General features: G+C 36.0%; 1 long non-coding RNA gene across 2 annotated transcripts in view; it reads left to right on the plus strand.

Annotated features, from left to right (window-relative positions):
* The window catches only part of LOC124237445 (uncharacterized), a 192,824-nt gene extending 191,575 nt beyond the window's left edge, over positions 1–1,249 (plus strand). Inside the window, exon 3 of one of the 2 annotated variants that reach the window (XR_006888005.1) lies at positions 1,118–1,249. This is a non-coding gene — a long non-coding RNA (uncharacterized LOC124237445). The remainder of the gene's footprint in view (positions 1–1,117) is intronic. The other variant, XR_006888006.1, reaches the window with a different exon arrangement.
* The last annotated feature ends 14,391 nt before the right edge of the window (positions 1,250–15,640 follow it).

The following is a 15,640-nucleotide window of genomic DNA, read 5'->3' on the forward strand; positions in this document are numbered from 1 at the left end:
TGTAGTGCTTTTTCCTATGCTATATTATTTTTTAATAAGTTAAAAAAAAGGAAAGTTAGATCTCTTCCTCTGAAATACCTGTTTGTTGATTACTATTAGGGGCAGGACATTTGATTAGGTGGACTAGCTCAAGTAGAACAAATGCCACCCTACTTTAATAGAGGTTGCTTGGAAACACAGTGTTTGGGGGTTACTCCCTTAATGGTTATCTACGAATTTAACACTGCCCATCTCTTATCTCATAGAGGGCGTGGGTGAACCTTTAAATGACTCCAGTTTTAGAGATTGTGACACTGTGCATTAGACATCAGCCTTTGCTGCAGACCTGAGCCTTGAACACAGAGCAAGATAAGAGATTTATGTGAAAGACAAGACCTGTTTCTCAAAGCCCTGGGTGCTCATAAGACATGACAATCAAATAGAACTGTATGAGTTTTCAACATAGGAAGAGAGAGGACGTATTCTTCTTCACCCTTTGTGATTTTATCTATAAACCAACTTTCCAGGAAAAAGCTTATAAAGAGTTGCAGTAAGATGCGATATCTGTGCAAGCTGTTAAGGGAAATAGCAATACCAAAATCACCTATAAGACTGAATTGTTGGTAAATAAGCCAGTTTGTTTTGAGGGGTTTGATTGATCCAGTAAGTCAAAACAGCCAAAGTACTTGTATAAATGTTGATATATGTATACGTACAATTCACAACTCATCCAGAAATTGGTAGGAAGCCTTGGACATGGTTTCATACGGGTCACTCTTTAGTACAGAAAAGGATACATTCAATTCATTCCCAAGATATCTACTGAGTCCTTATTTTTTGTCACGCGTTGCAGATGTGGCCACGGATTAGATATGGGGAAAAACAATCCTACTATTAAAAAAAGAGAATATTTACTAAAAACAACATTGCTACTGAGAGAGATTACACAAAACAAAATAGGATTATTGAAACTTGGTCACTATGTTAGCCATCATCACCTATTCTAGAGACCTGCATGTTTTTAGGTTACAATTGCAAGAAATTAAAGAACTGTTTCATGAACATTTAAAATCTTTGTTCTTCAGACATGTACAAATGATTGCTGTTACATTTTTTCTTTTCTTTTTTTCTCTTTCAGCAGGCAGTGGCTACAGTTGATTCAGCACTACGTTACCAGAATAAGTAAAGGTCTATTTGCCTTGCATGATATTAAATTAAATCTGTCTGAGAGATAAACAACTTAAATTTTAATGCTTCACATTCAAGAGTGCATCTGGACTAATATTTAAGTAACACAATACATCTATCTTTCAGACTATGATTCAATGTTTTGGTCTTCTTTGCTTTTAGGCTTTTGTTGAAAGCTCTAAATTTATTTAATCCTTCTCTTTCCAGAAAGGTGAGAGTATTGCTCCAAACCTTGCTCAACTAAAAATACTGCGCAAATCCTACTTCAGATTTATCTACTGAGTTATTTATTTTACCAGTTTAGATCAAGGTTTAGTCATAAAGGCAAATAATATAAAACAATATTACCTATAATATTCTTTTAGTATATTTGATAGAAGTCTAGAATGACCAAATCATCAAGATGTGCCTGTAAAGAAATGTGTTTCATGTCTTTCCCGACCAATTTGAATTACTCCATTCCTCAACTCACTGAGGATGAAGCAATTCTTCCAGGACTTCTGTATGAATATAGATATTTCTTTTCACTTTTCATATATCTGTTGAACCAGTGGAATATAAATACATTTTCCATTCCAAATTGCTTTTTCCTCCTTTATGTTGGTATATATTGTTGCTGAACTACATCCCTCTTTGTGGAGAGTTTGTAATATATAATATTTATAAGCTCCCTATCTTCTCTCTCTATAGACACCCACACACACAGCCACACACACACTTACTTTGCCTCATGAGATAAGATAGTGTAAGAAAAAAATATTGGGGACCCTAATACTATTCTTTCCATTAACTTGGAAAAGTTTCTAACCCTCAAAGAACTTCAGTTTCTTTATTTGCAAAATGGAGTCAATTATATCTACCTTTTTTAGGTTTTATGAAGATTAAATTAATCTGCAAATCAAATAGTCCTGATAAATTGTGGGCAATAAAAACTGTCAGCCCTGTTTTTCTTGTTAATTATTGAGTTTTTAGCAGGGCAAAGCAGGCCATTCTTTACTTTTTTCTACTAAGCTCCAAGAGAAATGGTAAGACCATATTTTACTTTCACAATATATAAGGTTGTCAATCAGAAGAAATAGGATTTAGTACTAGGAGATAATCATGGTATTATTTCATGTGTTTTCTTAGAAGTAACTGAAATATACTCCTTTGAAATTTTATTAGCCATAGAAACTGTCCTATAGTTCATCAAATTATTTCAATGAATGGAGTTGGTTTGAAATTTTGTGTGTTTTGGAAAAGCTTGTGTACAGCCCAAATATGTTTTCCACCATGCAAATATTAAGTTCAAAGTTATGCCAGAAGGACTTCTGATGAGTTTTAATACAACACAACTCCAAGATGTAGCAGTTCACATCTAATCTTTGAAAAATTCTGTGAGTCTTAGACATTTGTGGTAGTCTCCAATGATGGCCAATACTGGTTCCTTCCTTCTCTGCACACATATGCTGCTCTTCATGTCAAAAGATGGAAATTTCCATCTTCTTGAGACTGGGCTGGCCTTAGTGAATAGTGTGACCAATAAAATGGGGCAGGAGTGATGCTCGATAGCCTCTGAGCATAGATTATAAGAAGTTTCATATCTTTGTTGATCGTTTGGGATGTTTCCTCTCAGAATCAATCTGCCTTACTGTAAAAAGTCCAAGACACACGTAGAAGCCATGTGTAGGAGCTCCAGTTGACAGCCCCAGCTGAATCCCAGTTGGTAGCCATTGTCAATGGCCAGCCATGAGAATGAGCCATCTTGGGTCTCCAGCTGCAAATGTCCAGCCTTGGAGTCAAGGCTTCAACTGACTCTAGCTCTAGTGGCCACTGGACTGCAACCACATAAGAAACCCCATGTTAAAATCAGTCAACCTACAGAACCATAAGAGAAAAAGGTATAATGTTTTACACCGCCAAGTTCTGGGTAGTTTGTTATGTAACAAAAATATAGACAACTGGAACAGCATTATGAGCAAATAACATGGTGACTCCAAAAAACATGTTCACATAAAGATGTGCTATCAATTAAATTAAAGCTCAAAATATTAAGCAATGTGCACCCTTAATAGGCCCAAATCCTGTTTTTGATTTCAATGTGATCAGGTTTCAAAAAATATAGCGAGTGGATGGTGTTAGATTTGAGGGGGAGAATTGAAATATAGCATTTTGGAACTCTGAGCTTCATGTGCATCCATCCATTCATTTAAATATTGATTATGTACATATGCAAAGCAATGTGCCAGGTGCTGTGGGGGATAAAGGGATGAGTCAGAAAGTTGTCCCCATATTAGCATTTTGCAAGACCCTCCCTTTTCTCTCTGAAGACAATACAACACAGTGTTCAAGTTTCCTGCTGGGTTTTCATTTGGTGTTCTTTTCAGTTTTCTTTCTTCCATTTTTTGGCCACTTTTTCAGATTGTTGGTTTCTTTAAGTGTTTGGAAAGTGTAAAAAGAAAAAAACCCTTAATTTGAAGGAAAAATACTTACATATATAATGACATAGTAATCTTTAAAAAAAACCAAACCCCAACCTAGTAGTACTAGTAAGCCACCTGGAATTTTGGTGAGGATTTTTATTTGTATTTGTTTAGCCCCGATTTTGTTTTTGACCCTATAATGTTGCCGTTCTTTCAGTGAGATTTATGTTCATGACTTGGTATAAATGACAGAACACATAATAGAATTCTTATGTATGCTTTAAATGTGACAAACCAACTATTAATTACTTTCAGGTATTGTAACTTTGTTAAGAACGTGGGCTTTGAAAACAGAAAAACTGGAGTCTATTTCTCATGCTGACAATACTAACTTTTTACTTTAGGTAATTTTGAAAACACTCTAAAGCTGAGTTTCTTATCTTTAAAGTGAGTATGAAAATGGTACTGATCCAAAGGCTATTGTGAGTATTGGCTGCAATTATGCATGTAAAGTACTTGCAAGGGCTCTAGTGCATAGACAAAAACATTTTTCTGAGATCATGGTCATGGGGTCTTACATTGTCTAACATACAAAAAAATGGGGATGCTGAGAGTTCAGTGCAATTTTATTTAGGTTCCACAGTTAATGGGGCAATTTAAAAATTATCTAGACCTATTTAGTTTTTTTTTTTTAAAGATTTTATTTTTCTCCTTTTTTTCCCCAAAGCTCCCCAGTACATAGTTGTATATTCTTTGTTGTGGGTCCTTCTAGTTGTGGCATGTGGGACGCCGCCTCAGCGTGGCCTGATGAGCAGTGCCATGTCCGTGCCCAGGATTCGAACCAACAAAACACTGGGCCACCTGCAGCAGAGCACGCGAACTTAACCACTCAGCCACGGGGGCAGCCCCTAGACCTATTTACTTTTTACAAGTGGTTTTAAAATTTAAAACAACCATTTTAAAAAGCAACACAAGCTTTCTTTAAATGAAATCCCATGTAGATGGACCATTCCTCTGGTTGAAATGGGGAGTGGAGATCAGTCTCACTTTCTGCAGTGGTTCTCTTATGACAAAGTCCTAATGGCTTAGCAAAGTCTAGTTTAACAACTACTGCACTGGGCTGTCATTTCCATTTGTAGCTCTACTCTTTCTAGTCCTCTTCTGCCATGTGTTGTAAGGACTTGAAACTATGTATTATTGTCAATGTCCTATGTCATTTCTTGCCTCCCTCCTGGAGTTCCTGCTCCTCGCTCTGCCTACATGGTCCTCACTTGTGCTTTTGCTTTTCAGAGATGAGCTCCATTGCTCCAGCTTGGAGATGAAAGCATATGAGGAGAACGTGTTTTAAGGAATAAAAACTTAAAATGCATTAATTATCACAAACATTTTATCCTAATTACAAAACTAAATCAAAGACATTTCACCTTAATTGCTCAAGCCTACTGACCTACATTTTCATTCCATAGTTCTAAGTTTTATAATTTGGGATTTCTCCAAATACATTCTAGGTAAGTTGGTGAAGGCACGTCTAGCTGGTGAACACAGATGTTATTTCATTAACATATTTAGCCAAATTGTGTTGAATCCTTACATGCATTTGCTCAAACCAGGGAGTTCCTTTCCTTGAGTTCCTTTTCTCAAAGACTTACAGAAATTTCTGGGGATGTCAACAAGCAGTCATGAGGTTTGTCTGGTTGTAGGTCTTACTTCAGTAAGTCCAGTCCAAAGCTACAGACCTTAGAGTTGCTCCCAAATTCCTGTGAGCCTCAAGGCTTTGCCACAGCTGTCACTGATGAGGGTGGGTATCCTTTATGTTTGGCATAGGGGGTCTTACAGACTGCTCCTGCACCTGTAAAGTGTGAATCAGAACATGTCCTATGTGTGGCATTATGGGGAGGAGCTAAAACTTTGCTTGAACAACAAGTGCTAGAGTAGTTGGTGACAGCTCTTTTAATTAAACGAAAATCAAATTCTAAGGATAAAATATGCTTATTTTAAAATTTAAAGCAATACAGATGCATATAGATAAAAAGAGAAATCCCCCGTTTTTTGTGCATTTTGCTCAAATCTTCCCTATATTTCTACTTTTTTGTTTCTTTCTACATCATATATTTGTTTTGATATCAGAGCTCTTAGAAGGAAAGGAGAGAGAGAATGAGGCAGAGGCAATATTTGGGAAGACAATGGATGAAAATATACCAACTGTGTTTTGATTAGTGTTTTCTGATATGTCTTTACCCATGCTTTTATTTTCAACCTTCTGTTTTTTCTATGTTGCATTTCTTACAAGTAATATAGAGTTGGAATTTTAAAAATGTAGTCTAAAATTTTTTGTCCTTTAACTGCAACATGTAGTACATTTAGATCTAATGTAATTACTAACATTTCAAATTGTCCCATCTTTTCTCTCTTTTCTTGCCTTTTTAGGAATGATCATTTTTTACTATTCCAATATTCCTTTTTACCTCTTGAAAGTTGCATGTATGTTTCCTTTCTTTTAGTGTTTTCCCTAGAAACTATAATATGAATAATTAACACATCAAAGTCTAAAGTCAAACAATACCTTTTCCTCTCTCCTAGATTATACAAATCTTAAAAAGCTTTAATTACATTTACTTTCATCTTGATTTATATTATTTTGCTAGGCATTTTAATCCTATCTTTTTTATACTCCATGACACACTATTACGATTATTGGTTTTATACAGTGAAAATTCAATTAGATTGACTCAAACACTTGCTAATTTCTTTGCTGTTTATTCTTTGTTGTATCTCAGATTTTCCACTTGGAATCACTTCCTTATACCTGAAGAATATCCTCTACAATTTTATTAGTTGAGATCTGCTAGTGGAAAACTTTCTTAATTTTTATTTTTAAGAAAAATGCCATTATTTCTCCCTTTTAAAAAAAATATATATTCTCTGGATATAGAATTCTAGATTGACAGTCACTTGTTTTCAGCCCATTGAAAGTATCACTTCACTGTCTTTTGGTTTCACTGAAGCTATTGAAAAACCACGTCAGTCTGGAGCTCTATTGAAAAAAGTCTTTTTTTCTCTGACTTCCTCTTTTTTTTTTTTTTTTGAGGAAGATTAGCCCAGCTAACATCTACTACCAATGCTCCTCTTTTTGCCAAAGAAGACTGGCCCTGAGCTAGTCCATGCTCATCTATGCCCATCTTCCTCTATTTTATATGGGGGACGCCTACCACAGCATGGCTTGCTAAGTTATGCATAGGTCTGCACCTAGGATCTGAACCAGCGAACCCCAGGCTGCCCAAGTGGAACGTGGGAACTTTGCTGTGCCATCAGGCTGGCCCTTCCCTGACTTCTTTTAATACCATCTGTTTGTCTTTTATGTTGTGGTGCTTTACCATAATGTGACATTTCTTCTGATGGGGAAGTATTAGGCTTCTTAAATCTGTGGATTGAGGCTATTATCATTTCTGGAATATTTTTAGTCATTATCTTCCCAAACATTGTCTCTGCCTTATTCTCTCTCTCCTCTCCTTCTGGGACTTTGGTAGAAAATATGTTAGACATGTTAACTCCATCCTCAATCTCTCCCAACTTTCCTTTTATTTTCCCCGTATTTCTTTATTGTTTAGTACTGCATTGTAGATAGTTTTTCTGTTCCATCTTCCAGTTCTTAATTTTTTCTTCAGCTTTGTTTAATCTGCTCATAAACACATCAATTGAGTTCTTAAACTTAAATAAATGTATTTTTTATTTCTAGAGTATCTCTTTTATTCTTTTTCAGATCTGCTGGATCACTTTTTATAGTGCCCACAGATATGTTAATTCTTCTATTTAATAGGCATTTTACAATTTAGAGTTAATTATTTAAATATCTGAAATGTCAGTCTCTTTTGGCCTTTTTGTTGTTGTTATTGTTGTTGTCATTCTCACAGTGCCTTGATTTGGTGTGTACATAGTAAGTTTAAATTCTGAGTTGCTTATTTTTGGGGAGAATTTATTTGTGGGAATTTTTGAGTCCTAGGATGAAGATAAATTTCTCTAAAAATCCAGAGAATATTTGTGCTTGTTTCTGCCATGTACCTGAGGGAGCCATGTCTGGGACCATCGGAAACTAAATTTAGAGTCTAGTCTTTTGGACCATACAAGTGATACGGTTTGAGCTACAGATCTATACAAAGCCTGGCTTAAGATGACAATTTCTCAGGGAAGATTTATCCTTTTCACTCTCGTTAATACCAAGGCAAATTTTCTTGTAGCCTCCTGGAGGTGGGGAGGGAGCCATGAGTTTACTTCTGATTCATCTCATTGAGCATGTGGCCACCTGGAGTCCCAGATTATTGGTTGGCAAGAGTCTCATTGTAGACGTCCCGATTTGGGTTAACCTTGTGCTTTGTTTTCAATCCCCATGACTCTGTGAGGCTGTGAAAGTGAAATTCAAGCTACTAGGTGTAGAAAATGCCCCCTTGGCAAAAGTAGCTTCGTCTTCTGCTTACTCCTTGGATTCTCTTTTCCACTTAGGTTGGCAATAACTTACTATTTTGTCATATCATACATATTTGAATGTGACATTTTTATATTTAATCCAGTATTCTTAATTGTTTTCAGTAGGATAATCAATCCCTCCAAATTCCTAGCCACCAAAATATCTGAAGCATAAATCCCCATTCTTGTCCATATCAGTAGACATCACTTAATCATATGGAGATTTGGCACATCTCTTACTTTGTTATTAATAATTATTGGCTTGCATGACATTTTGTTTGTATATGCCACTATCCCAACTATATTATAAAATCCCTAAAATACTTTGCTGTGACCTGCATGGCAGTTAAACAGTGAGGTTCCCATTACTGGTACCCAAAATATATTGGCTGTTTGGAAGACTAGGGTACAATTTTTTCATTCAGGGAACATTCTTTTTTTAATCTATCAGTCTGGCCCCACTGACCTACTGACAGTAAATCCCGTTCTTTAGTTGTTTTCTCCATCAGTACTGATTAATTGTATTGGTCCATCTCTACTCTCTGGGCAGGAACATTTGTCACCAGGGCCTTGTATTCATGAGACAGAGATTAGGAAATGCATATGGAGACTACTTGTGAGTGTGTGTGAAATGACAGTGGCAGAGGTGGTTAGTTTTCCTCTCAGTATTTCTATTTCTAGAATAACAAAAGGTACTAGTCAGCTTCCTTTGTAGTGAACTATGAAATGTAACGATGTCGTGGTCAATGGGGCATAAGTGGAAATGCTGTGTGACAGCTTCCAGGACCCTTCAGTATGAGACAACTGGCATGTGCCCATTGAGGCTTCTGACCTCTTCCCTACTGTTGCCTAGAATATGTGTGATGGCTGCAACTCCATCTCAGTCCATGAGTGAAGACCCGTGCCCAGAGGATGGCAGAGTAGAACACTAGAAGGCATCTGGGTCCCCGAGTGCTTTGTGGAGTGGGGCTGCCCTACTGTCTCTCTGGATTGTTTACCTCTGAACTTTTACCTGAGAGACAAACAACCTCCTTTACTTTAAGCCACTGTTATTTTAGGTTTCTGTTATTCACATCTGGCATATCCTAACTAATCTAGTGAGTAAACAGTAAATTCCAGAAATTATGCAACCAGGGAGTTTGTTTATAAATGTCCGGGATCCATGACATATCATTTAGTCATACCTGATTAACGGTTTTGTCAATCCTTAGAGAGGTTAAATTGGATGGTAAATAGCATAAAATAAATACACAATACCAGTTTTATGTGTTTAAATTAAATGCATAGTGAACTGAACAGATTAAAACTTAACAGTTTTCAGTATCTATTTTGAGCTCTATTATTCTATAATGTCTTTTGTTATTTTTCTGAAGTTTCCAGGTTAAATACCTTTCCTGTATATTATTGATAATTGTATGGATTGGGGAAAACCCCAAAACAAGTATTGTCAAGCTTGGTTGTGCTTCATGTCATAATGCACTGGGTGGTCCTGGTATCATGAGACATTTTTGTAAACATAACGTTGTGGTTTATATCCGTGTATGTAAATTTCCCCACTAAAAACAAAATAGAGTGATGAGAGCAATTTCTACAATGTTAATTTTTTGTCATATCAATGAAGTGTAATATGGTTATCATTTCTGCAACTTCGATTAATTTTATGAAAATAAGAAGGAAAATGTAAAACTTTTACCAAATGATTCAGGATCATGTGATTAGTAGTAATATATCTATTCCAGGGCTTAGAATTGGTTAGCTTTCCAACTCTTTCTACAGGATGGCAAAATCCTATTATTGATTCCAGAAAAAGTAACCCAAAAATGATAACTAAAGGCAAGTTCACTTATAGACATAGATGCAAAAGTCCTAATTAAAATAATAGCAAATTGTGACAGTGGTATATAAGTCACCATACATCATGACCAAATGGATTTGTCTCTAGGTTTGCAACTATGGCTCAGCATTAGGAAAGTTACTAGTGTGATTCATTTTACCGATAAATTAAAAGTGTGTGTCTGGAGGACATCACTCAATAGATATTGAAAATTTCAATTCCTGATAAAATCTCTTAGAAATGTAGAATAAAGTGAAAATCACTTAACTAAATATAGTATTTATAAAAGACCTTAAGCACGGGTCTTACTTAATGGTCAAATATTAGAAGTGTTCACATTAGAGTCAAACACAAGACTACAACAGATAGTATTCCACATTAGATGAGAAAGCCTGTTCAATTCAATAAATTTAAAAAAATTATATTTTGTATAAATCATATATTGGTCTTCTACAACATTTATATTATACAATATGTATGGTATGATAATTTACATATTACTTATATGATACATAATTGTATAAATCTCTCTCTATATAATGGATATAAATATGATATATAAATATATTTAAAAATAATACCATTGATGCAAAAAGAAATGAGTAGACTAATGAGATTCTAAAAGAATCTCCAAAAAGATTTATATAAATAAGAATTTAATATATAACACAGGTGGCATTTCAGTTTATTTGAAGAGTGCTTTCCTAAACAAGGCAGAAAATCTAGAAGATAAAAAGGAAAAAACCAGAGAGATTTGATTCTTATAAAGCAGTGAAACAAACAAATATAAACCTATGAAACAAATTAGTTAAAAGATAAGCAGTAGACTAGAATAAAAATATGTATATATAACAAAAATTATCCTTTTAATAAGAAAACAGTATATATGTATCTATAACAAAGAATATATAAAAATCATCTACAAATCAATAAAAAATTAAATCACCCAATGAGAAGAAGGGCAAAGAATGTGAAATACGTATAAATGCATAAACTTTTGAAATGATTCCAACTACTATGAAAATCGGGGGTGTAAAATCAGAGCAATTGTGATGTATGTATATCTCAAATCAGAAAAAAGTGAAAAAGATCAATCCAAGTTTGGTGAATTTCTGGGGAAATGGTACCTACGAATATACTGTTTGTGGGAATACAAAGTGGTTAAGCCTCTTTGGAGGATCTTTGGAACTCTTTATCAAATTTTTTTTTTTTAAGATTTTATTTTTTATCCTTTTTCTCACCAAAGCCCCCTTGTACCTAGTTGTATATTCTTAGTTGTGGGTCCTTCCAGTTGTGGAATGTGGGACGCCGCCTCAGCATGGCTCAATGAGTGGTACCATGTCTGTTCCCAGGATTCCAACCAACGAAACACTGGACCACCTGCAGAGGAGCAGGTGAACTTAACCACTCAGCCACGGGGTGGGCCCCTATCAAGTTTTTAAATAAGCTTAACATTTGAACCAAGTTTCAACTTCTATGTGCAGAGGTACAGACTTATGTACTAGGATATTCACTGAAGCAGAGTTTGTAATTAAGAATAATTGAGATCGGCCTAAATGTAAATCAATAATGGAATGGTTAAATATCAACTTTATATAATGAATATTCTGACACAGTTAAAAAGACAGAAAATATCTATAAGAATACTTTTAAGCGAGGAAAAAATGATTTTTTTCAGAACAATGTGTATGGTACAATTTTCTTTCAGAAAAGAAAAATCTGCTTATTATATACATACATATTTTGTATTAAAATCTATTCACTAAAGCATGGACAAAATTTACAATTATTTCCTTTTGGGAAGGGTCTGTGAGAGAGACAGTGAGAGGAGGGCAGTGGGGAAAGTGAAAGGTGGTATTTACTTTGTCACCTATAAGCTTTTGTATTATTTAAACTTATTTTAAAAAATTATAGGCTATGCAATTTTTCTTTTTTTTTTTTTTTTTTGGTGAGGAAGATTGGCCCTGAGCTAACATCTGTTGCCAATCTTCCTCTTTTTGCTTGAGGAAGATTGTCTCTGAGATAACATCTGTGCCAATCCTCCTCTATTTTATATGTGGTGCTGCCACAGCATGATTTGGTGAGTGGCGTGTAGGTCTGTGCCCAGGATCCAAACCCGTGAACCCTGGGCTGCTAAAGTGGAGTGTGCAAACTTAACCACTACACCACTGGACCAGCCCTAGCCTATGCAATTTTGAAAACAATTACAAGGATTCAAGATTCTTTTTAGTTTGAGATTATTCCCTTCCAGACTTTCTATTTTGGAGTTATTCCTGCATGAAATGTTCTACCTATTCCTGTCTAAGTCATATAGCATTCCATGTAGCCATTTTAAAGAAAGCCTGATTGATCGTTAGGAATTAAGTACACATGTGAAATAGTTTTGCAGGAATAAAAGCAGTATAAAGTGTTAGCTATCGTTACAATAAATGCGTGTATATAATAAGCAGACAGTGGTTTCCCTCATAGCAGATGCACAGGTTTTAACAACGCCATTTGTTCAGGTGTGAATACAACTCTAACATAGTGAAGACATGCGGTAAGATAGCACATTTCTATTTATTTCTTTTGCCATCATCTTAAAGAGCTTGAAAATTAGAGGAGAAAAAATTAAGTGAGGAAGATTAGTACAGGAGTTGTTTCTAGAACGTTTCATATTCCGCTAGCTCAAAAACTCCTCCTGAAGGGACCAATGCCTTGTGCTTATTACTTGTTATGTTCTCATTGGGTTAGGAATAAGAGGCTTCAATAAACCCTGCTCAAGGAATCCTGAAACTTACTTGTAGCCATTGGAATTCCTATCATGTTTTTACTCCTTGGTGGAAGGGGCTGTTTGTCACATGAATAGGAGTGACGGCTCTTGTTTTTTGACATCATTAATGTCCCAGAAAGTCAAGGTTTTAGCTTAGAGAAAATGCAGATTTAAATTAGGGAATAATAATGTCCAGTGAGACTGTTGACACCTTTCTAATTTACACTGAAAGAGAGGTAAAGGACTTTAAAAAAGGTAACGTGGTATCTCCTGAGGGAACATGTTCTAGGCTATTTGATGTTAGAGGAAGGCAAACGTTCTTCTTTTATGGTTGGAGAAAACAAACTGATGAAACGTGTACCAATTACATTTTCACTGTTTCTGCTGATAAATTCAACTTCATATTGATTCCATCTATGAAATCTGAACTGATTTTTTGTGACTCAATTAAGAGCTCTGCCAGCGTGCGGTGGGGTCTAACAACGTGTTGGGAGACAGGTTAATACGTGGAATGCAGAGCGAGACAATAGTGAAAGGGCTATTGACTTAGGAAGACCTAAGTTTTCAACCTGCTGTTGATATTTCAGCATCCGTGGAAATTGCAGCCAGAGAGGCAGCACTGATTTTTACTGTAAAATTCTAAGGTAGAAGGAGATCCACCAAGGAAGGGCCTCAGTAAAATAGAGGAAATCAAAAGCTCAGCAAGCCAAAATGCACGTCTGGGTAATTTTATTAAACGTAGGATTTCAGGGGAGTAGTGTGTGAAAGAATGAAATTGAGACTCAGATGAAGAAATCAACAACAAGGGAGGTCAGACAGTTTAGCTCTTGCTTCATTTCTGGTACATTAAGGGCAACTTCCTGGCTCTCAGTCTACAGCCCTTTCTAGTACCTCTGGTCCTTCCTTTCCCTTAAAGAGAAAGCTTTCTCAGGAGCAGCACTGAGCAGGTCAACGAGGCAATCTCTATGGACAGAAACATGAGGGGAGATAAGGATTATGGTAATTAAATATGTTGATCAGCACAAGAGTGGTAAAAGTAAATTTTGGGGTAGAATGTGGTTAGAAAGCTTCTTTTCTGAAACTGGGTGAAATACAATTTTAAAAGCCAAATTATATGCAAAAAGAATAAAATTGGAACATGAAATAAAGATTCAAATATTTATGATGCAGATTCTATGTTTGCAAAAATGATTTTTCTTATTGAGAATGATGGCTATTTAAATAATTATCCATGCTTTTGTATAGGTAGTTTGATTGTTAAGAAGCATTAACAATATCCCTGGCCTGTGTTAAATGTATCGCTTAGGTTCAGATTATTTTAGGCATCCCTTGTTGACAATCTTTGCTTTTTATTAATGGGCACAGATAGATGGTTACTGAGTAGCATGGAAAAAACCACTTCTTCCACTTAATTTTAATGGTAGGTGTTTGAACTTCACTTAATTCATCAATGGATTCAATATGCATTTACATATATACAAATATAAATATATATTTTTTTGGTTGGAAGATTGGCCCTGAGCTAACATCTTACCAGTCTTCCTCCATTTTGTATGTGGGATGTCGTCACAGCATGTCTTGATGAGTGGTATGTAGGTCCCCACCTGGGATCTGAACCTGCGAACCGGGCTGCCAAGTGGAATACGCAAACTTTACTACTATGCCACTGGGCCAGCCCCATCAATACACATTTATTAAGCACCTGTTCTGTAGCAGATACTGTCCTGGAGATAGAGTGGTGAATAAGATGATGATGGTCCCTGTTATTATGGAGGTTTCAGTCTAGTGGACTTCAGTAGAACAATACAATATCTCCTCAGAATTTTTTAGATATTTTTTATACTGAATATAAAATTAACAAAAAGTCTTAATGCAAAATACAGGAAAATATAACGATGTTCAGGGTGGATGAAAAAGGGTATCAATTCATCTCTTGGAGATAACCATTGTTAAAGTTTGATGTGTTGCTTTCAAATCAATATTTTGGAGGGTGTGGAGATCTATGTGTCAATAGCTGTATACATTTGTCTTTCTATTATTCATCATCTATCTATTCCTACACACACACACACACACACACACACACACACACTTTAACTTATGCTCTGTACTGTTCCCTCATACAGACACCTCTCTGACTTGTTAAGATGCCTTTCCTCACTGCACCAAAGCTCCTGATCAGAAGAACACCCAGCTGCCTCCTGCTGTCCCTCTTAAGTGGGTCACCTCCATCACACCACTTAGCTCTCAGGAATCTTATGCATCCTTGCCTTGCTAAATGGTTGAGGTAGAAGCTGCTCCTTAAGACTGTCCTCTGTGCTCATGTGACTCCAGCCTATCGCCTGCTTCCAGACTGAAGAGCAGGCTCCAGTCTCCCCAGATTCCAAGAAACACCCATCACTCTCTGTGCAGAACTCTCACCATATTTCAGTCCCATGCAGCGATGGGGCTGCCATCCCACAGGGCTGGGACTCAAGGGTGATGCCAGTCTCTCTATCTTGTGGATGTCCTACCCTCTATGGCTGTTTCTTTTTGGAGCGTTTGAGGGAGGGCTTGGAAAAGAAGGGAAGGGGAAAGGGAAAATGCCACTCTTCCCTGTGACCACTCTTCTCTCTTAAAAGTGGGATCAACTTTTGAACTTTAGACTTCACTTATGTAGGATAGAGGTGGTGTGTGTGGGCGTTGATAGTTACTGGGCCAGTTCTGTTCTCTTCAACGAATCCTCCATGAATGGGTCTAGCATCTCTCTTCAGAATGTGTGGTTATTTATAACCCATTGTTCTCAGTTTTGGGGTTTCAGCCAAAATTCTAAGACAACAGGAAGAGTCCTATTCAAATTCCTTTTACATATATATATATATATATATATACAGATACAAAGTTGATTTCACATTGCTCATGCAGTGCTTTTTAACTCTTTTTTTACTTATAATTATATCATGAGCATTTTATCATGTCATTATGCTTCTTTGGAAATGAAATATTAGTAGTTATATATTATTTCACCTCATGAAGTATCATAAT

This window comes from Equus quagga, chromosome 3 (assembly GCF_021613505.1).
Source record: "Equus quagga isolate Etosha38 chromosome 3, UCLA_HA_Equagga_1.0, whole genome shotgun sequence".
Lineage (NCBI taxonomy): Eukaryota > Metazoa > Chordata > Mammalia > Perissodactyla > Equidae > Equus > Equus quagga.